The following is a 23084-nucleotide window of genomic DNA, read 5'->3' as shown; positions in this document are numbered from 1 at the left end:
ATTGCGGCCGAGATAGTTACGAAGCCAGTAGTACAAATTTACATGCCAACTAGCTCCGCAGATGACGAAGAGATTGATGAAATGTATGATGAGATAAAATAAATTATTTAGATAGTGAAGGGAGGCAACAATTTAATAGTCATGGGTGACTGGAATTCGATAGTAGGAAAAGGAAGAGAAGAAAACGTAGGAGGTGAATATGGATAAGGGGTAAGAAATGAAGAGGAAGCCGCCCGGTAGAATTTTGCACAGAGCATAACTTAATCATAGCTAACACTTGGTTGCTGTTGTTGTGGTCTTCAGTCCAGAGACTGGTTTGATGCAGCTCTCCATGCTACTCTATCCTGTGCAAGCTTCTTCATCTCCCAGTACCTACTTCAACCTACATCCTTCTGAATCTGCTTAGTGTATTCATCTCTTGGTCTCCCTCTAAGATTTTTACCCTCCACACTGCCCTCCAATACTAAACTGGTGATCCCTTGATGCCTCAGAACATGTCCTACCAACCAATCCTTTCTTCTAGTCAAGTTGTGCCACAAATTTCTCTTCTCCCCAATTCTATTCAATACCTCATCATTAGTCATGTGTTCTACCCATCTAAACTTCAGCATTCTTCTGTAGCACCACATTTCCAGACCCTGACAAAACTCTACCACCTGGTGAGCAAGATGTATGAGATAGGTGAAATACCCTCAGACTTCTAGAACAATATAATAATTCCAATCCCAAAGAAAGCAGGTGTTGACAGATGTGAAAATTACCGAACTATCAGTTTAATAAATCATGGTTGCAAAATACTAACGCGAATTCTTTATAGCTGAATGGAAAAACTGGTAGAAGCCAACCTCAGGGAAGATCAGTTTGGATTCCATAGAAATACTGGAACACATGAGGCAATACTGACCCTACAACTTATCTTCGAAGCTAGATTAAGGAAAGGCAAACGTACATTTCTAGCATTTGTAGACTGAGAGAAAGCTTTTGACAATGTTGACTGAAATACTCTCTTTCAAATTCTGAAGATCGCAGGGGTAAAATACAGGGAGTGAAAGGCTATTTACAATTTGTACAGAAACCAGATGGCAGTTATAATAGTTGAGGGGCATGAAGGGAAGCAGTGGTTGAGAGGGGAGTGAGACAGGGTTGTAGCCTATCCCCGATGTTATTCAATCTGTATATTGAGCAAGCAGTAAAGGAAACAAAAGAAAAATTCGGAGTAGGAATTAAAATCCACGGAGAAGAAATAAAAACTTTGAGGTTCACCGATGACATTGTAATTCTGTCAGAGACAGCAAAGGACTTGGAAGAGCAGTTGAACGGAATGGACAGTGTCTTGAAAGGAGGATATAAGATGAAAATCAACAAAAGCAAAATGAGGATAATGGAATGTAGTCGATTTAAATCAGGAGATGCTGAGGGAATTAGATTAGGAAATGAGACACTTAAAGTAGTAAAGGAGTTTTGCTACTTGGGAAGCAAAATAACTGACGATGGTCGAAGTAGAGAGGATATAAAGTGCAATGGCAAGGAAAGCATTACTGAAGAAGAGAAATTTGTTAACATCGAGTATAGATTTCAGTGTCAGGAAGTCTTTTTCTCAAAGTATTTGTACGGAGTGTAGCCATGTATAGAAGTGACACATGGATGATAAATAGTTAGGACAAGAAGAGAATAGAAGCTTTCGAAATGTGGTGCTACAGAAGAATGCTGAAGATTAGATGGGTAGATCACATAACTAATGATGAGGTATTGAATAGAATTGGGGAGAAGAGAAATTTGTGGCACAACTTGACTAGAAGAAAGGATTGGTTGGTAGGACATGTTCTGAGGCATCAAGGGATCACCAGTTTAGTATTGGAGGGCAGTGTGGAGAGTAAAAATCTTAAAGGGAGACCAAGAGATGAATACACTAAGCAGATTCAGAAGGATGTAGGTTGAAGTAGGTACTGGGAGATGAAGAAGCTTGCACAGGATAGAGTAGCACGGAGAGCTGCATCAAACCAGTCTCTGGACTGAAGACCACAACAACAACAACATGATTGATGGAAAAAACCAACAACAAGATAATCTCAGAAGGTGTATAAAATATTAAAAGCGACAAACCTTAAACCAATGAACTAGGGGTTTCTTTATTGGGGATTGAAGGTTGTTTATCAAGAGAAAATGTTTAAAAGTGTGATATGGGCAAACGGTGGAAAGACTATGGTAAAATCTGACATTCAGGACAACAAACAGTATAGTTTGATTCTGACAAGTCTTATAAAGATCTTCAGATATACAAAACACACACACACACACACACACACACACACACACACACACACACACACACACACACACACAAAACATGACTACTGTCTCTGGCTGCTGAGTCTGGACTGCTGACAGCAACTGCGCCTGATGGGAACAGCAGTCTGTCATGGTGTTGGGGTTAAGGAGGTGGTATGGGGTGTGGAGGGGGAGGGCTAGCTGGGTAATGTTGGAGAAGATGAAGTGCTGCTTCTTGTAGTGTGGAGGAATGTGGTGGGGATAGGGTAGGGTTGCTAGCTGCAGTCGGGAGGACGAGGAGGGGGATGATATGCAGGTGAGACCTTTCCCTGCAATATCCTGCATTTCTGTAACTGTCTCTGGCCTCAACCTTCTCTAGTTCCTCTTCTTCACCTGCCTATCCCCTTCCCTACCCCCACAGCAGCGCTACACAACCTATTCCACTAATATACCTACTAGTCTGTTACCCCTGTCCTACTTCTCTCCTTTTCCTCTCAAGTTCCCTCTCCACCCCCCACCCAACCTAAACTCCTGACTGCCTCTAGCCCCACCTTATCCCCACAACATCCCTGCACTCTTGTACAAGTAGTGCTTCACTTCCCCCCACCCCACTCTGCTATCCCTCCTCCTCCCTACACTATGCTGTCTCCTTATCCCCATCACCCACACCAGATTGCTGCTCACATCAGACACAGTTTCTCTCTGCTGTCCAGCCTCAGCAAGCAGAGACAGTGGTCCTGTGTGCATGTTTCCTACGTTGGAAGAAGGCCTTTTGGCCGAAAGCTAATATGTCCCCTTTATAATCTGAGTAGCACTGTATCCTTTTTGTAATATTGTTATTATATTGTGGTCTTCCTATTGTCTGGAAATCTAAACTAATACAGACAATGTGAAGGCAATATTTTCTTACCTAGGAAATTATCAGTCTTCAACTGGAGTTCTGTTAGTCCCACTGGATGTTTCCAGGCATCAGTCAATATAGTTAAACATTTATCTGATGAGGTCACTAACTGCTGCACGGAGTGATACATCAGCTGGCACCAGGTCACATGGGTAAACAACAGTGGCATGTTTAATTGTTTTTGTGGACTTTCTAAGCCTCACTTGTCTTGTCTCACTGATGCTCCCTGGTGGAGTTCTTTACAATGACCTTGTTAAACTTAGCTATTTCCTGATTACTGATTTGGACCCTGTTATCCCTGGCCATCGACATTTGGCACATTGACAGACGTGCATTTTCCTAGTGTGGTGAAGTATCCATTCTCCCTTTGACCACATACTGTGCACGCTGTGAGAGCACATATCCTCTGTTCCTGTAACCTCCGGATCTAAATCTTTTGCTAGTTCCTGTCTCTCACTTACCTGTCCATTTCTCTGCTCTCACTCCAGTACCTTCAACCCCCCCCCCCCTTTCTCTCTTCCCACCACAGCTTTCAACACTGCGCATAACAGCCTTATCCTGTTCCTCCAGGCAGCATTAGCATCTTCACCCACCCGTAGCGTGCTATCCCTTCTGTTCCTTGGCTCATGCCACCTCCTTACCCCCACCACGCATCCCTGATTGCTGCTCTGTCAGATGCAGTCACAGTCAGGCTCTAGTGCCCTGAGACAGTGGCCATCCATGTTTGAGTTGTGCTTGTGGGAATGTATGTGTGTTTTCGATGACAGAAAAAGGACTTTGTCCAAAAGCTTAGATATTTTAGCAGTCTCCTTCATTGTACTGTCTGTGACCCAACACCTACTCTGTATGGTGAGTAGCAATCTATCCTTTCCGTAGTGTTGTTATTACATCTTGGATTTTCCATTGTTTTATTAGCATAATCAATAATATAAAAGAAGAATTTGCCTAACTTTTTCCAGGAACTCACTGACAGAACAGAAGGTGTGAGCCATGAGGAAGCTCATGAGTTTAGATTTGAAAATGCTAGGATTACTACTAAGGTTTTTTAATTCTTGTGATAGCTTATTGAAAATGGATGCAGCAGAGAACTGTACACCATTCTGCACAAGACTCAAGGAGCTGCGATCAAAATGCAGATTGAATTTGTACCTATAGTAACTGAGTGAACCTGCAAGTTCTTGGGAATAAGCTCAGATTTTTAACAAGAAACTGCGCCGAAGAAAATATATATTGAGAGACCTATGTCAGAATTCCCAGACTCTTGAACAGGTGTTTGCAAACTTATACTACATCTTGCTCAAATTGCTCATTTCAGAGCCAGAAATACCTTTTGTGTATGGGAAGACTTACACCAGAATATAATGCCAGATGCCACAAGCAAATAAAAAAAGGAAAGAACTAATTTTGATGTTGGACTATTGCTTATTGAAGATATTGTTCTAATGGTAAATATAGCAGCATTCAGTTTTTGAACAAGATCCTGAACAAGGGTTATCCATCACAGCTGACTGAACATATAGGAATTTTCATTGTTCATACTTGCTAATCATATGCTCTTTCTTTGTACTCAGAATGTCAGTTTTAGTGGAACTGTGTTACAGAAACTGTAAAAACTGTGTCTTATTGCGATTTAGAATCAATTCATTTTCCAGAAGCCATGAATTTATGTCTTGAACTGCACTATTTGATACTTTGCATATTTTGCACTCAACATCCTTCACTACCATGCAAGTGTCATCAGCAAACAGAAAATTTTGGAATCACATGTCATATTAGAATAAGAAACAGTAGTGGTCCCATTGCTGACCCCGGGGGCATCTCCCACTTAACCATGCCCAGTCAGACTCCACATAATAGTTGTTCTCATTACTATGAAGAATGGTATTTCACTATCTGGTTTTAAAGTATGAGAGAGACCAACTGTGAGCCAGTCCTTTTAATCCATAATGGACCAAGTTCTGCAGTAATGTTTTAAGATCAACGCAATAAAATGCCTTAGTTAAATCAAAGAAGATGCCTGGTGATAGTAACTTTTTGTTTAATCCATCCAGTGCCTCACAGAGAAAAGAGAATACAGAGTTTTCAGTTGTTAAACTACTTCAGAAACCAAACCCAGCAAATTATGTGAACCGAAATAATCAACTACCCTTACACATATGGCCTTTACAGTAACTTTAGGAAAAACTGATGGCATAGAAGTAGGTCTAAAATTGTGTACATTATCCCTTTTTTACTTTTGTATAAAGCGGTTTCACTCTTGTGTACTATAATTTTTCAGGAAACTGATGATTCCTAAAGGAAAAAGTCAAATGTGGCTAATTACTCAGCTAATGAATGTAGCGCAGTGCTTTAGTATCCTGCTAGATACCCTGTCATATCCATGAGAGTCCGTATTATTCAGCAGTTTTATTACTGATTCAGCCTTCCTCTCAGAATGTCAGTTTGCCATTTGCTGAGAGAGTTATTGATTCCCTATAGAAACTAAATTTTTATTTAATGCACATGCTATATTCAGAAAGTGATTGCTAAATACTGTATGTATATCTGATTTATCAGTAACAAAAATATATTTTTACTATGAATTGACTTTATATCCTCAACATGGTGCAGTTGCCCAGACAGTCCTTTCACAACTCACAACATTGTTTTAATTTTATCATGAGAACCACATGCCACATGCTTTTTGCCATTCTAATGACATTTTTAAGTACCTTGCAGTACTATTTGCAATGGGCTACTGCAGCTTGATTGTGACTGTTTCTAATGTTTTGATGTAATTCCCACTTTTTCTACATTACATCTTTATCCCTTTCGACAGTCACCAAGGTTCCCTGTTGGTTGTACTACTCTCTTTTAGTCTACCTAATGGAAAGCAACTTTCAAAGAGCATGAGAAATGTGTCTAACACTTTCTTGGACGACAAGAGGCAGTGCGGTGTTGGGTTGCACGACTCATCTGCCTCTTCCAGTTGACTTTTCACATTGTGCGTGCACATGATCCTCTTCTTTGGGTTATCAGCTATGTCACTCTCACCGTTTAATTCATCTCCAAAGACTGTATCAGGTTAAAGGGGAATATTATTAACCAGCTCTATATTCTTGAAATAAATTATGTACTCATACGCTCTTGTCAGTTCAACAACAATATACACTCCTGGAAATGGAAAAAAGAACACATTGACACCGGTGTGTCAGACCCACCATACTTGCTCCGGACACTGCGAGAGGGCTGTACAAGCAATGATCACACGCACGGCACAGCGGACACACCAGGAACCGCGGTGTTGGCCATCGAATGGCGCTAGCTGCGCAGCATTTGTGCACCGCCGCCGTCAGTGTCAGCCAGTTTGCCGTGGCATACGGAGCTCCATCGCAGTCTTTAACACTGGTAGCATGCCGCGACAGCGTGGACGTGAACCGTATGTGCAGTTGACGGACTTTGAGCGAGGGCGTATAGTGGGCATGCGGGAGGCCGGGTGGACGTACCGCCGAATTGCTCAACACGTGGGGCGTGAGGTCTCCACAGTACATCGATGTTGTCGCCAGTGGTCGGAGGAAGGTGCACGTGCCCGTCGGCCTGGGACCGGACCGCAGCGACGCACGGATGCACGCCAAGACCGTAGGATCCTACGCAGTGCCGTAGGGGACCGCACCGCCACTTCCCAGCAAATTAGGGACACTGTTGCTCCTGGGGTATCGGCAAGGACCATTCGCAACCGTCTCCATGAAGCTGGGCTACGGTCCCGCACACCGTTAGGCCGTCTTCCGCTCACGCCCCAACATCGTGCAGCCCGCCTCCAGTGGTGTCGCGACAGGCGTGAATGGAGGGACGAATGGAGACGTGTCGTCTTTAGCGATGAGAGTCGCTTCTGCCTTGGTGCCAATGATGGTCGTATGCGTGTTTAGCGCCGTGCAGGTGAGCGCCACAATCAGGACTGCATACGACCGAGGCACACAGGGCCAACACCCGGCATCATGGTGTGGGGAGCGATCTCCTACACTGGCCGTACACCACTGGTGATCGTCGAGGGGACACTGAATAGTGCACAGTACATCCAAACCGTCATCAAACCCATCGTTCTACCATTCCTAGACCGGCAAGGGAACTTGCTGTTCCAACAGGACAATGCACGTCTGCATGTATCCCGTGCCACCCAACGTGCTCTAGAAGGTGTAAGTCAACTACCCTGGCCAGCAAGATCTCCGGATCTGTCCCCCATTGAGCATGTTTGGGACTGGATGAAGCGTCGTCTCACGCGGTCTGCACGTCCAGTACGAACGCTGGTCCAACTGAGGCGCCAGGTGGAAATGGCATGGCAAGCCGTTCCACAGGACTACATCCAGCATCTCTACGATCGTCTCCATGGGAGAATAGCAGCCTGCATTGCTGCGAAAGGTGGATATACACTGTACTAGTGCCGACATTGTGCATGCTCTGTTGCCTGTGTCTATGTGCCTGTGGTTCTGTCAGTGTGATCATGTGATGTATCTGACCCCAGGAATGTGTCAATAAAGTTTCCCCTTCCTGGGACAATGAATTCACGGTGTTCTTATTTCAATTTCCAGGAGTGTATTTTTGGCTCTCATCCCAAAGTAACAATTATTCTGTACAAACTCCAGCAAGACAACTGGTTCCAAGATAAATGTCAGAATCTACTAAACATTCATACAGTTACATATGTTCTGCCTCATGCAGAGCCAAAGTAAAAGTCTCTATACAACACACTCTTCATCTGTCTCTGTAACAATCCTCATGACACAGCACACCATGGAACATTACCGAAATACTCTTTGAATTTTTGATATAACTTCTAGGGCACTGCTTGTAACCACTTGTCAGGGCCACTCATCTGACACAGCTCCTGGCTCCTCGTGACAGCTGTCCTTCCTACACACACAGACATGTGTGGCGCAGTAAAAAGAGTCTCTCACCCTTGTCATTAAAATATCTGGTGTTTGAGATGGTGGAGAGCCAAGTGTTTCTAGAATTTACTCCACAATTCTTGAAGCACTACTTATGTTGAGGAAAGCATTATATTCATTACCTATGTTATCAGCACTATAAACATCCTGTCACTCTTTGTTCTTTGATGAATTTGAAAAAAGTCTCTGCTGACACTGGATTAACACTTCCAAGTTTGTTAAACCATATCGGGCCATTTGTTCAATCCGTTGTCTTTAGTTTAGTTCTGTTTCTGAAGAAGCAATCTTTTTGTCTTGTTTTATTGGTATGCACATCAGAGCACTTAGATTCATTATTTTTATGGTCCACAAAAAATGTTATTAATTTGTATAGATACAAGGAGTGTACTGTTAGATATTTATGTTGCACAAAGGCTTCGCTACATGAATCTCTGTATCCTAGTTGATGCATGGTCCTGACTGCTCTTTTCTGCAGTGCTAGGATTCTGTTCATGTGTCTGTCAGCAACACATCCCCATACCTATATTCCATAATTATTATATGCAAATGTAGTCCCATAATAAGCAGTTTTTAATGTTTGTTGAGAGACTAATTTTGATAGTTTGCTAATTAAGTGCAGTGAACTACTGATTTTATTGCATACAACATTGGTATGTTCTACCAATCTAAGATTTTTGTCTAGGAATATCCCCAAAAATTTACATTTGATTTTTTGATGCCACTTATATTATCAAAACAGGTTTGGTATGAATTACCAAGTTTAAATGGTAATAGCTGGGATTTGCTAATACTGACTTTTAGACCTTGATCATGGAAGTACGTAGTTATTTGACTTAAGCCATCAGTTGCAGCCAATGTCAAGTTATTAGTTTGTTTGCAAAAGAACAAAAGTGAGGTACCATCTGCATAACTTACTAGTTGGGAGTACAGAGGCGCCTCTAAATCATTAATGTAGACCAGGAAAAGGAAAGGGCCCAATACGGAGCCCTGAGGTACACCTTGTTTTACTGTTTCATAGCTGGATTGGAAATGTTTGATCTGAACAGTAATTTCATAACTCAGCTTTGTATACTGCTTACGATTTGTTAGATAAATGATCAGTAGTTGTATGGATGTGACATTTATATTGTAAGTTTCCAGCTTGCTTAGTAGTAGCTCATGGTTCACTGAGTCAGGTGCTTTAGTAAGGTCTAGAAATATCCCTGCTGTCTGCATTCCCTCATCCAGAACATCATACACCTTGTGGATAAATTCGGTAATTGCTGTAATGGTATTGTGATGCTTTCTGAAGCCATGCTGTGTTTCTGCTAGTAAATTATTCTTTGTGAAATAATCAATAAGTTGTGTCAACAAAACAATATCAAATATTTTACTGAAAATTGATATTAGTGATATGGGCCTGAAGTTTGATAGCTCTTCTTTCGATACTTTTTTATGCACAGGTTTAACTGTACTTTTCTTCAATATATTTGGAAATGTGTGCTCCCTAATACTACTGCTGATCATATGGGTAATTATTCCAACTAATTCCTTATTGCATTTTTTAATTATAGTACTACTCAGTCCATCCCAGCCAGATGAGGCCTTATTCTTTAAGTTATTTATTATTTTTCCTATTTCCTCCACTTTCACTTCCTTAAATTCAAAAGCAGTTCCCAGCCTATGGTAAGGCTTTACCATCTGAGTCAGACCAGTGTTATTAACTGAATTCACAGCTGAAGATATAAAATATTCATTAAATATATTGCAGATCTTATCTGGATCATTAATATGGTTTCCTTCATGTTGGATTCTGTCAATCTGAGCATCTAACTTAGGGGTGGCTTTCCGATATCTGTTTATTATATTCCATGAAGTCTTCCCTAGATTTGATGACTGAGCTATTTCCTTATCTAGGACCTGTTTTCTTAAATTTGAGAGCTGTTCCTGAAATTGTTTTTTAGGTTGATTTTACTTATCTTTAAATATTTGCAATTTAGTTGACTTATGAAGCACACTTAGATCCTCGATATTTTGCCTGAGTTTAATCATGTAAGCTGGAAGAGTCAGTCTGGTGTTTTTTACATTTTGGTTGTGAGTTACTACTTGCTTAATCCCTTTCGCTGGGCAGCAAAAATTAAGATATCATAAAATAATATCATAAAATTTGGCCCATTTGCATTCAGACCCTTTTTGCTGAAGAACTAGTTGCCATTCCTCAGATTCTAGTTTACTTTTAAAAGCATTAATGTTTTTCTCTTTAAGCATTCTTTTATATTCTACAACCTGAGTCCTTTCTTGGACGCTTGTGTGTTCATAGTCTACAAATTGACATTTGTGGTCTGAGTAGTGTAAGTCCATATTCCAGCATCTAATACTGTCTTCTACCTCTTTACTTATTATTATGTAGTCTATTCTACTAGAAGTAGACTGAGTTACACTTGTATCTGAATTTACTGCATTCATAAGATTATAGGAGTTAAGGGTATCTACTAGCCTGCTGTTATGGTTATTGCAAGATGTTGCCTCTATATTCAAGTCACCAAGTATTGTTACCTCGTCTGGGTCACAGTGTCCCACTATTCTACTAAAAATATCTATGAAACACCCTACCTCTGATTTAGGTGGACGATAAATCCCAATAATTTTCTGTTTCATCGTGTCCTCTCCGCAACCTTTGATATGGAATTCAATGACTGTCACTTCAGTGAAGCCTTCATTATTATACAGATCTAGATGGTTTAATTTATTTACTTTGAGCTGCTCTCTAACAAATACTGCTACACCTCCACCTTTAAGCTGCTGTCTACAGTAGCTATTTTCTAGGAAATAGCCATCTAGTTTAAAGTAAATAATTTCCTCAGATTTCAGTCCATGCTCAGTTAACAAAAGTACATGAGGTGAATGATCATTTACAAAAGTCTGCAAAACATTGAGCTCATTTCTAAGATATTGTATATTTAAGTGCATGAGCCTTAATGGTACTTTTAGTTTGTCACTTTGAATTTCCTCCTGTTCTGGATTGTTTATATTCTGTTCAGTACCTCCATTCTGCAAAGAGCTCCTTAAAAAGTAGCCAGTTAATCTGTATCATGGTATGCAAAGCCCTTTAACTGTCACATTATTTTAGTGGTGCTCTGATATACACTACCGCTCATTAAGTTAAATACAGCCAGGTATTTCAGGTTTACAACACAAATCAAACGTTATTTCTCACAAAATATAATTATATTAATTTCCACATATGTAATACAATCCCAATCAATATATTTTGCTTTCATCAAAGTACCCTCCTTTGGATTTAATGACTGCCTCACAAACTTGAGGTATGCGGTCAATCAGTTTTTGTAGGTATAGTGAATCTATACGATTCTACACATCCTTAACAATATTCCAGAGATGTTCCTTGCTGGATATATTAACTTCCCTGATACATATGTCCACTTCGTCCCAGACCATTTCAATGGGATTACAATTGGGGGCTTTGGGACGGCCATACCGTATCATTCAGTGCTTTCTGTTTTTCCTTTGTTGCAATGTAGTTCATACAGTATGCCGACCAATGTTTTCGGTAATTATCCTGTTGTAAGGTGAACCCTTTTCCTATTAAGTGCAATACACTTCATATTGCATAATACTGAAGTATGCAGTGGCAATGCTTCTGATCCATACATCCTTGTATTTTCACAATGTCGCCAGCTCTATCTCTGGCAAAACATCCCCAAACCATAATAGAAACTCCACCACGTTTAACTGTGGGTAGAACACACTGCTCAGCTACCCTTTACCCTACAAATCGGCAAACAATTTATTCTCCTTCTGGTTCCAAAAATCTCAAACTTCGATTCATCGGTGAATAACACATTTGTCCAATTATGATGTTTTCTAGCCCATTCAAGTCTCTTCTGTTTATTTATGGGCCTTAGAAGGGTTTTCTTGCTGTAACACATCCTTTCAAGCCGGCTTCAGTCAGTCTTCTTTTTACTGTTACGGTAGATACTGTTGTTGTGTTCATTTATACCAATTCTGCATGAATTTGGGGTGCTGTTTTGAATCTATTTCTCTTACTGGTAATTCTGATATGTTTATCATCACTTTTATTTGTTTTATGAGGTCGTCCTGGTTGTGGTATGTCCTTATTGCTACTTGTTGTCCTCTGGCGGTGAATTTTTCTACAGATATCTCCACTCGTGGAGCCATACTAGCAATGTGCACACTTCGTCATGAAGGAACTGACGTGCAGGAACCACATGTTATGTATCGCAGCAATGCTTGCCATTCACTGTGGACATCACATCACTATAAAGAACAACACAGATGCCCCAAGTGCATTGTCTGTCAGGAAATATGTGAACAAACATATCAAATAGGTACATAATGTTTATGTACACGACATTGTTTGTTGGATACTATTGTATCTCGATGACCACAAACAAAAATCATGACATGTACAACTGCTGTACTACTCCTTCGCTTCGTCAACAGTACCCATGGTATTAGACCTTATCTGCAAAGAACTACATGTCATTTATTGGGTGTATTGAAATTAATGAGTGGTGGTGTACCAATAATGGCAGATTCAACATTTATTTATTTATTTACATGTCAAGTTCTGTAGGACCAAATTGAGGAGCAAATCTACAGGGTCATGGAATGTGTCAGTACATGAAATTACAACATAAAAGTAATAACAGATAAAAAAAATGTTCATGAACCCAAAAAAGTCAGTCCATAAGTTTAAGAAAACACAATCAACAATACAACAAGAATCAGCTTAATTTTTCAAGGAGCTCCTCGACAGAATAGAAGGAGTGACCCATGAGGAAACTCTTAAGTTTCGATTTTAAAGCACATGGATTACTGCTAAGAGTTTTGAATTCGAGTGGTAACTTATTGAAAATGGATGCAACAGACTACTGCACACCTTTTTGCCCAAGAGTTAAGGAAGTCCGATCCAAATGCAGGTTTGATTTCTGCCGAGTATTAACCGAGTGAAAGCTGCTTATTCTTAGGAATAATCTAATATTGTTAACAATAAATGACAGTAAGGAATATATATATTGAGAGACCAATGTCAAAATACCCAGACTTGTGAACAGGGGTCAACAAGAGGTTTGTGAACTTACACCACTTATTGCCCCAACCGCCTGTTTCTAAGCCATAATTATCCTTTTAGAATGGGAAGAGTTACCCCAAAATATAATACCATACAACATAAACAAATGAAAATAAGAAAAGTAGACTAATTTTCATGTTGAACAATCACTCACTTCTGATACTGTTCGGATAGTAAAAACGGCAGTATTAAGTCTTTGCACAAGATCCTGAACGTGGTCTTTCCATGACAGTTTACTATCTATCTGAAGGCCTAGAAATATGAACTGTTCGGTTTCACTAATCGTATGCCCATTCTGTGAAATTAAAACATCAGGTTTCGTTTAATTGTGGGTTAGAAACTGTAAAAATTGAGTCCTACTGTGATTTAGCATTAGTTTATTTTCTACAAGCCATGAACTTCTTTTATGAGCTGCACTATTTGAAACCGAGCCAATGTTGCACACAGCATCCTTTACTACCAAGCTAGTTCATCAGCAAACAGAAATATTTTTGAGTTACCCGTAATACTAGAGGGCATATCATTTATATAAATACGGAACAGGAGTGGCCCCAACACTGATCCCTGGGGCACCCCCCCACTTGACAGTAGTCCACACAGACCCCACATCACAGCAATTATCAACATTGTGAATAATGATCTTTTGCTGCCTGTTGCTAAAGTAAGAGGAGAACCAATTGTGAACCCTGTATTCCGTAATGGTCCAACTTCTGGAGCAATATTTTGTCATCAACACAATAAAGTGCCTTACTTAAAACAAAAAATATGCCAAGCATTCGAAACATTTTGTTTAGCCCATCCAGTATCTCACAAAGAAAAGAGAATATAGCATTTTCAGTTTAAATGACTTCTAAAGCTGAACTGTACATTTGATAGCAAATCGTGTGATATAAAATGATCAATTATCCTTACATACAGAGCTTTTTCAATAACTTTTGCAAACACTGATGACATAGAAATAGGTCTAAAATTATCTACATTATCCCTATCTCCCTTTTTATAAAGCAGCTTTACTACTGAGTACTTTAATTGCTCAGGAAACTGACTATTCCTAAAGGAAAAATTACAAATATGGCTAAATACAGGGTTAACATGTGCAGCTCAGTACTTTAATATTCTGATAGACACTCCATCATAACCATGAGAGTCCTTAGTCTTCAGTGATTTAATTACTGACTCAATCTCCCTCTTGTCTGTTCACAGAGGAGTATTTCAGACATCCATCTCGGAAAGGCATTTGCCAAGAAAGTTATATGATTTCCTGTAGAAACTAAATTTTTATGTAATTCACCAACAATTCTCAGAACATGATTGTTAAATACTGTACATATATCTGATTTATCAGTAACAGAAATATTTTTACTATGAACTGACTTTATATTGTAGAACTTGTGCTGCTGACCAGACACTTCCTTCCAACTGATCATATTGTTTTAATTTTATCCTGTGAATTAGCTGCTCTATTTGGGTACCACATAGTCTTTGCCTTCCTAACATTTCTAAGCACCTTACAATACTGTTTGTAATGGGCTACTGTACCTTGACTGTGACTACTTCTAACATTTTGATATAATAATAATAATAATTCCCGCTTTGTTCTACAAGATGTCCTCATCCCACTAGTCAGCCACACAGGCTGCCTATTACTGCTAGTACCCAATTTATAATGTTCTAATGGAAAGCAACTCTCAACAAGCATGAGAAATGTGTTAAGGAAAGTATTGTATTTATCATCTATGTTATCGGCACTATAAACATCCTGTCACTCTTGTTCCTTGACAAGGTTTAAAAAACACTCTATTGCTGTTGGATTAACTTTCCTACATAGTTTGTAATGAAATATGACATTGTTTTGAGTATAAAAGCCTTTTAGTGTTAAAATTTGTGCATCATGGTCTGAAAGGCCATTCACGCTTTTACTAACAGAATGCCCATCTAATAATGAAGAATGAATAAAAATATTGTCTATGGCTGTACTACTGTTCCCCTGCACCCTAGTTGAAAAAAAAAAAAAAAAAAAACAGTCTGCATCAGATCATACGAATTTAGGAGATTTACCAACATTCTTTTTCTTGCACCATCATATACAAAATTTATATTGAAGTCACCACATATAACTAGTTTCTGATACTTCATACAAAGTGAATCAGGAACTCTCTCTAGCTTGAGCAGAAATGCTCTGACGTCTGAGTTAGGAGACTTATAAATAACAACAATTAGCTACAAACAGCTCACTAACTTTATCTCTAATACCTCTTTTTTTTGGTGAAACATGCTAATTCCTTCATTACTTTGATACCTGACTCTTATTGATGGTGTTTCCTTTGTTGGAAAGACTTTCCCTAAAATAGCTGACTTCAATCTAAAATTGTGCAGCTCTGAGATCAGTTACTACAGGATTTTCTCATGAATGAGCCCCCATTACTCACTCAACTATAAAATTCTCCAACTTACTCCAGTGGGATCCACAGTCCCACCAACCATCATCGTATGTGGACAACCTTTGCGTATATTACAGCTCCACATCAGTGTGCACCATAGTGCACCAACTCCAGAGTGCCATACAGAAAGTACATACTCATAACTGAGCCTCAAATCATGGTTTATCGACTTTTTCCCAGAAGAACTTGCATCATGCACTTATGTTGACCCAGGACTGTGCATCCTCATGCAGAACTTCACCCTCTACAAAACTCAGGAAATAAAGTAGCCCAAAATATCTACGATGCCCTCCTCCAGCTGCAAAGGCACAGGATTGAGTTCAAGTCTTGGTCCAGAACACAGTTTTAATCTGCCACAAAGTTTCATGAAAAGATTATATTTGCAGGTCAATAGCACACACAGTTATGAAATACTATGTACAGACCCATGCTGAGACACCAACATGGGCGTACCCAGTGAGGGGCAGGGGGGGGGGGGCAGCTGCCCCCCCCCCCCCCCAGAAGATATTCGCAGTTTTTCACTAGTTTACTGTTTTATTTAATAAGAAATGCTGCATGTTTTTTCGGATTGTGCAAGTGCATTATTGTATTTAAAATGTTTATTAAAAGCAGTTTTTCACTGGTTTACTGTTTTATTTAATAAGAAGTGCTGTATGTTGTCTCAAGTCCTTGTTTCCTGAGACTAGTATGACCTGCCCCCCCCCCCCCCCAGTTCAGATCCTGGGTACGTCCTTGGACACCAACATTAGTATATGGTGTACTTTCAGTGGATGGCTATGCAGGCACTGACTCTTGCAACCAGTCGATTGTACAGATGGCGATTACTGTCTTAGGATACATTATTCCATGCCTGCTCGACTGTTCACATAGAGCTCATTGAATATCGTGGGCAGTGTATGAGTGAGCATTATCCTGTTTGAACAACATGTCACCTTCCTGTTGCAGGAACGCCAAAAGAACTGGTCTGAGAACATTCTGCACCAACTGAGTGCTAGTTGGCACCCCTTCCAGGAACACAGAAGGTGAGCAAGAGTTGTAGCTTATTGCACCCCAAAACATACGTCCCGGGTGGAGCCAGTACATCTTGGACGAATTCAAACTATGAGCCAGAACTCACCAGGTCTATTTTATACACGAGCAATCATAACTTGCATTCATCCAGAATCTGCTTTCATCGCTGAAGACTACAATGTGCCATTCTGTCTTCCAAGCGATCCTCTGATGCCACCAGCTGAATCATGAACATTGAAGCTGTGGCACGAGTGGAAGACAGGCTAGAGGTGTGCGTATGTGTAGTCCCACCTCTAATAACTGGTTCACAACAGTTTGCGTTGACATGTCTGGGCTCACGAGGCCTCTTATCTGCACTGTGGTAGCTGCATGATCTGCCACTGCTGCCCTTACAGTACAACAATCCTGGTAACCATCTGTGCTACATGGATGTCCAGAACCTCATCTGCAGGTGTGAGAATGTTCATGTGACCACTGATACCACCATTGTTGCACAACTGATGCAGCATATTGAACTTGTGTGACAATTCTCTGATAGAACCATCCTGCCACTCGGAAGACCACAATTTGACCCCTTTCAAACTTGGTCAGTCAGGAAGCATGAGTGCATCTCCATGGCATGGTTTCCTGGTTGCTTCACACATTTGCACCACACTGAGCCTTCTGGCTGTGAGCATTCCCTGTTAAAGGGTAGACACAGATAGCATTCTGGTAGCTATACCACTATGCTATTTGTTGGCGGATGATGCTGAAACCATATTCAGTACATCTCCTATCCCCCAGGTGGCATGTGCTGTCATCGGATCAAAATCAACATCATTTTTCCAGGTGTACCAATTTTCTCCAGCAGAATACAGGGTGAACATTAATAAAACCAAGAAAGTGCAGGGATGGATTCCTGATTGGAAATGGAGGAAAAAAGATCCTATGGACAAGTGTCCAGAAGTACATTGTTTCCATGGTAGGTAGTGCTGGTGAATGACAGTTCCTTTGACCAGATGCCGTAAGTGCCTTGTGTGTTGCAGGCTATGGGACCGACGTAGCATACTGTAAGCAGCAGAATGGTCCAGTATTCATGTTGGGAACAAGCCAAGATGGTGTTTGTGTAAGGCCAAGCAAATGGAAATGGTCGAGGGGCAGCATGGCTACACCAAAACAAGTACCTTCACAGACACTAATCAAATCACACAATATGTCAAGCTCTTTCTGGACGTTTGTGTGATCATGTGTCCTATCAGATAGATGAACATGCAGGAAGGTGGCGGACTGTGTGTACAACAGATCTGGACCAGGTTCTACAGGATGTTGAGATGAACGCTAGTACAAACTCCAGGTGAGTGGCGCACCAACATGGTGTAAGCCAAATTACGATTGTGTTATCCCTACTATACCTGCAATCCCATGGAGCCCACTTTCAACATTTGTTGTGAAGTGGATGCGATGCAGCTCTTTACTGTGTTCTGGGACGATTTGTTGTCATTGCACACACACTGTACATTTCCGGACACATGTTCATAGGACATTTTTTCCTCCATTTCCAGTCAGGAATCCGTCCCTACACTTTTTTGCTTTTATTAATGTTCACCCTATATAAAAACTCGAAAAACTTCAGATATATGACACCATTTACATTTGCCTTTGTAAAACAACTACATAATTTGCTTTATTATTTCCAATCCAGGTGGATGATTCCAAAAAAAAAAGAAAGAAAAGAAAAAAATTTCAACGTCAATGATCACCAGAGAATTTAAGGAAAAAACACAATTTCTGCCGTTCAAATGGCAGCATAAGTTAACATAGAACTGTTATAATATCAGTAGCAAATAGAAAACATTTGCCCAAATAGGAAACGCAATCACCTTTCAAGCAGTCAATAGCAAAGTCGGTGGACGTCCATAAGCGAGTGCCTCTGACACCCAATATGTTCCTAGCAAGCCAAAAATACAATGTACCTGAACTCCATTTGATACAAGTTAAATTAAGCCAACACCCAACCCAAGGTACGAGTAATAAGCCGGCGCAAATAATATTGGTAAGTGCAACTCGCCAGCAGGTCAAGGCACATGGGCTATTCCATTCCAAATAAGTTGAATTACGTGAAAATTGACCCCATATTTTCTAAGATCACTAATAATTTCTACATGAGTCAATTACAGTACAAGAAAACAATTTTCATTAAATTACCTCGTAAATGTTCCTAGTGTTCGAGTTAAAACGGTGAAGTTTGCGTTACCAGTATTTGCCGAATGAGAGAATTTGTGTGTCTTGTAACTCAATAACCTTATATTGGATTTCAGTAAACCAGGATTCATTCTGAAGCTGAATGCCTGTTGTTGATAGAGGTATTATCAATAACATCACAAAGTTAATACAGTTTTTAAAAACCTTTATGCCATTATTAAGCATGAAGACAATTTTCATAAGGATCAAACTTACATAGGCTTGAGTCTCTTTTTATTACACATTGATTTTAGTTTTAAGTTTTACAGAGCCCGAGACACGGAATAAACAAATAGTAAATATTTACACTTGCGCTGCGCTTCCGTTGCAATCGGCTCCCGTCTGCCACTCAACAAGGGAAGAGGCCTCAGTGTTGTGTTGAATCATGTGACATAGCGCAACCAGCAGGCTTTTTCTAAAGATTTCCACTGAACTTACCATAAAAATATTTACTAATATTGTTTTTAAATCAAATGTTGAACGATATGGCATAAATTATTCCATTTAAATTTTTTTCAGAAAAAAGTAAAACAGAATGAAAAGTACCTAAGTTCGAAAAATACCGCATGAATATAGCCTCAAACTGTACAGTATTACATTCCTTTTGAATTCTGTTTGAGAATTTTACATTGAATAGTTCCTTAGCTACGAGTCTCACAATCGCCTCTTTTTACGAGGGTTGTTTTTTAAGTAAGGGCCGTTCGCGCGTATAGTCCCGTAGTTCGCGCGGACGCCGCAACAAGCCACCGCGCCACTTGCCGGCATCCTTCCCGTTCACACTGATGCAAGATGCAGCTCTGTAACTGACGTGTACGCATCGCTGTGCTACTTTATAATGTTTACGATTATTGAATCGCCCGCCGCGTGTGAGATACGGTCAGTGATACGTTTTTTGACCGCGAGAAGCCTATCAGCTGCAGAAATTCATCGTCAGTTAACAGAAGTTTATGGCTTGAATGCAATGAATGCAGGTAAAGTGCGTCAATGGGTTAGAGAGTTTAAAAATGGCCGTCAAAACGTCCATGACGAAGAACGCTCAGGCCGGCCCTCTGTAATCACTGATGATTTGGTAGCTGCAGTCGAAACAAAGATTCGTGAGGACAGAAGATTCACAATTTCCACTCTTTCTTTGGAATTTCCACAAGTTTCAAGATCGGTTTTGTACAAAATTGTGTCTGAAAACCTAAACTTTAAGAAACTGTATTCTCGGTGGGTACCCAGACTCCTCACAGAGGACTACAAAGGGAAGAGATTTGCCACTTCATTGGACTCTTTGATTCGTTACGAGGAAGAAGGGGATGACATGTTGAGTCAAATTGTCACTGGAGATGAAACATGGGTATACCATATCACTCCCAAAAGCAAGCGACAATCGATGGAATGGCGACACACAACCTCACCTGTCAAGGTCAAAGCCAAACAGACGCTGTCAAAGCGCAAGATTATGGCAGCTGTCTTCTGGGACCGGCGCGGTGTTTTGCTAGTGGACTTTATGCCACGAGGAACGACAATCAACTCAGATGCCTACTGTGCAACTCTAAAGAAGCTCCGCAGAGCAATTCAAAAGAAAAGGCGCGGCATGCTGGCAAAAGGAGTTTTGCTCCTGCACGATAACGCTAGGCCTCACACCTCTCAAAAGACTCGGGATTTGATTGATTCTTTTGGCTGGGAAGTTTTGGACCATGCACCATACAGCCCCGACCTTGCTCCTAGTGATTTTCACCTTTTCCGGTACCTGAAACACCATCTTGACGGGCAGTGCTTCAATGATGACGATGAAGTGAAAGCGGCTGTGAACTCTTGGCTGTCGGGCAGGCGGCCGAATTCTTTGAAGAGGGCATTAAAAACTTAGTTGTAAGGTATGACAAGTGCTTAAATAAACAAGGCAACTATGTGGAAAAATAGGTAAAAGTGTGTAGAATCAGAAAATAAAAGTTTTTTACAAAAGTATTTGTATCTCTTTTTAAAAATAAAAACGGCTCTTACTTTAAAAACAACCCTCGTATCAAATTACTGTAACATTGATCCTTTAAAAACAACCGGAAGCAGTTGTTAATCACAGCTGCGGTTTTGCAAAAGATATTTACTTAACGTCTAATTTAGATGACAGAAAACTGAACATCCACAAAAAATGCAAAGTTTCCTGCTGTCCGTAATGAAATGGAACAGTCCACACGGCGCACTTAAAGATATTTTGCCCTAAAAGCTGGCCAAACGTCCACTTTTTAGGTGCGAGTAATTCACGGAATGCACGACTTCCTGCTATAGTCTGATAGATGGGGCTTGCTGAGGCAGAGTGTATTTGCTTACTGTACACTGATACGCAGTAGAGTTAGTCTGTATTTACATCTCGCCTGCAATGGATCTGAAGTTTCTCTACTGTTCTGAAATCACACTGGGTTTGTGAATGTGTTAAGATGTGTTTCTACGTGAAGTATGCTCAAAAGCAACATGGGTTGTGAAGATCCGGGTATGTACTGTTATAAAAAATTATTTTGTTACAAATTATTTTTTAACTATATTAGTAATTATTTTTTGTTATAGTTTAGGGTGTCTCCCTGCATATTTATAAATACAGTACAAAAATCATTCCTCTACTTGAAATTTATAAAAATAGCCGCTGAATCCCGTAGTTTGATTTTGTATCGTTGTTTTACATTAAGCTATAAAAAATGTCATCTCCAAAATTAATTCTGAAAGCATTTTGTTTTTATCATAAGTCCTTTGAAGGTCAAAATTATGTAATAAGAGGCATCTGTGATCTTATGAAGAGATGTTCTGAAAAACAGTTTGTAAAAAGATAGGAATTTATGGAAAATTATCTGTTATTACGTCCTAACTTCCCTGGTGAAGAAATGAAAGGTTTTAAACATAAACTGCCTTATACGAAGTCACAATTAAATGAATGATTGATTACTTCACACAAAGTTTAAAGTACTTTCTTAAAAAATAACCGTAATTGGCTGCAAAATGCCATTAAAATCCCCTGTTGCAAAACTCGACTTAAGCGAATGCAGTAAAATGCATAATACACAGCTATTGAGAAACAATCATGGAGCCACAGAATTAACGTTCACCAGTCTGTAAATGCTGAGGATTCCAAAATGGTTAAACATATTACTTCACGTTCTACATGAGGAGGTAAGACGCAGACAAGCCTTATAACGGAATCGCTGACACTTACAAGCAAGAAAACGACTTTAACTTATACAAGCCTTCTCAATCTTTGAGGAAGACTTGCTGACAAGGAAACAGTACGAAATAATTCGAACAACTGATAAGAAGGTCTCATTTGTATCCTTCAAGACGCTAAAAAGCTGTGCCACCCTATGACTGATTCTTATTGGGTGACTGCTACATGTGCAGAGATTCAACTTCAAGCCTTGCTTAATCACACATGCGAGCAATTAATATTGTAATTGGAAGAAGTTGTAAATCATCTTCCAAATGACGGCATAAGTGCGTTGAAACTTATGTCTAAACGGAGTTGTGATGGGTCACAGTAAATTCAGTTTAAACAAATATTTGAAAACAACCACGATTCTGATGCGAACGTATTTCAGTCATCTTCAGTGCCTCTTCTAAATATTTGTCGTACGAACCTAATTGTTTGGGAAAATCCCATACCATCATCTCCTCGCTATTGCAGACCAACATGAATTAGATTTGTTCATGACACAGCTGCTCTTACTAATGAAGAAGCTGGTCATATCAACAGGAAAATTGAAACATTACAAGAAACAAAAATTTCGACAACAGACGGTGATTTATCCATGAAGCACATATAGCTGATGACTAGGCTACTTGCAAAAGTCTGCAATGCAGCAACAGAGATAGTATCGACAATGAGATGCTAGATTTGCAAGGCTACCTTAGAAAACTTCAATGACTTGTCAAAAACCAAAGTAGTAAATACAGAAGCTCTTCAGTTTGTTCTATCCATACTCCATGCCCAAATAAGATGCATAAAATTTTTGTTGCACGTGTCCTATAAAATAACCATCAAGAAGTGGCAGATCCATTCAAAAGAGGAAAAGAAACTTGTTCAAGAGAGGAAAAAAGTCAGACAAAAATGGCTCTGAGCACTATGGGACTTAACATCTGAGGTCATCGGTCCCCTAGAATTTAGAACTACTTAAACCTAAGTAACCTAAGGACATCACACACATCCATGCCCGAGGCAAGGTTCGAACCTGTGACCGTAGCAGTCGCGCGGTTCCGGACTG

This window comes from Schistocerca americana, chromosome 2 (genome assembly GCF_021461395.2).
Source record: "Schistocerca americana isolate TAMUIC-IGC-003095 chromosome 2, iqSchAmer2.1, whole genome shotgun sequence".
Taxonomy (NCBI): domain Eukaryota; kingdom Metazoa; phylum Arthropoda; class Insecta; order Orthoptera; family Acrididae; genus Schistocerca; species Schistocerca americana.
The sequence above is the reverse complement of the archived record's forward strand: the minus strand, read 5'-3'. Positions refer to the sequence as shown.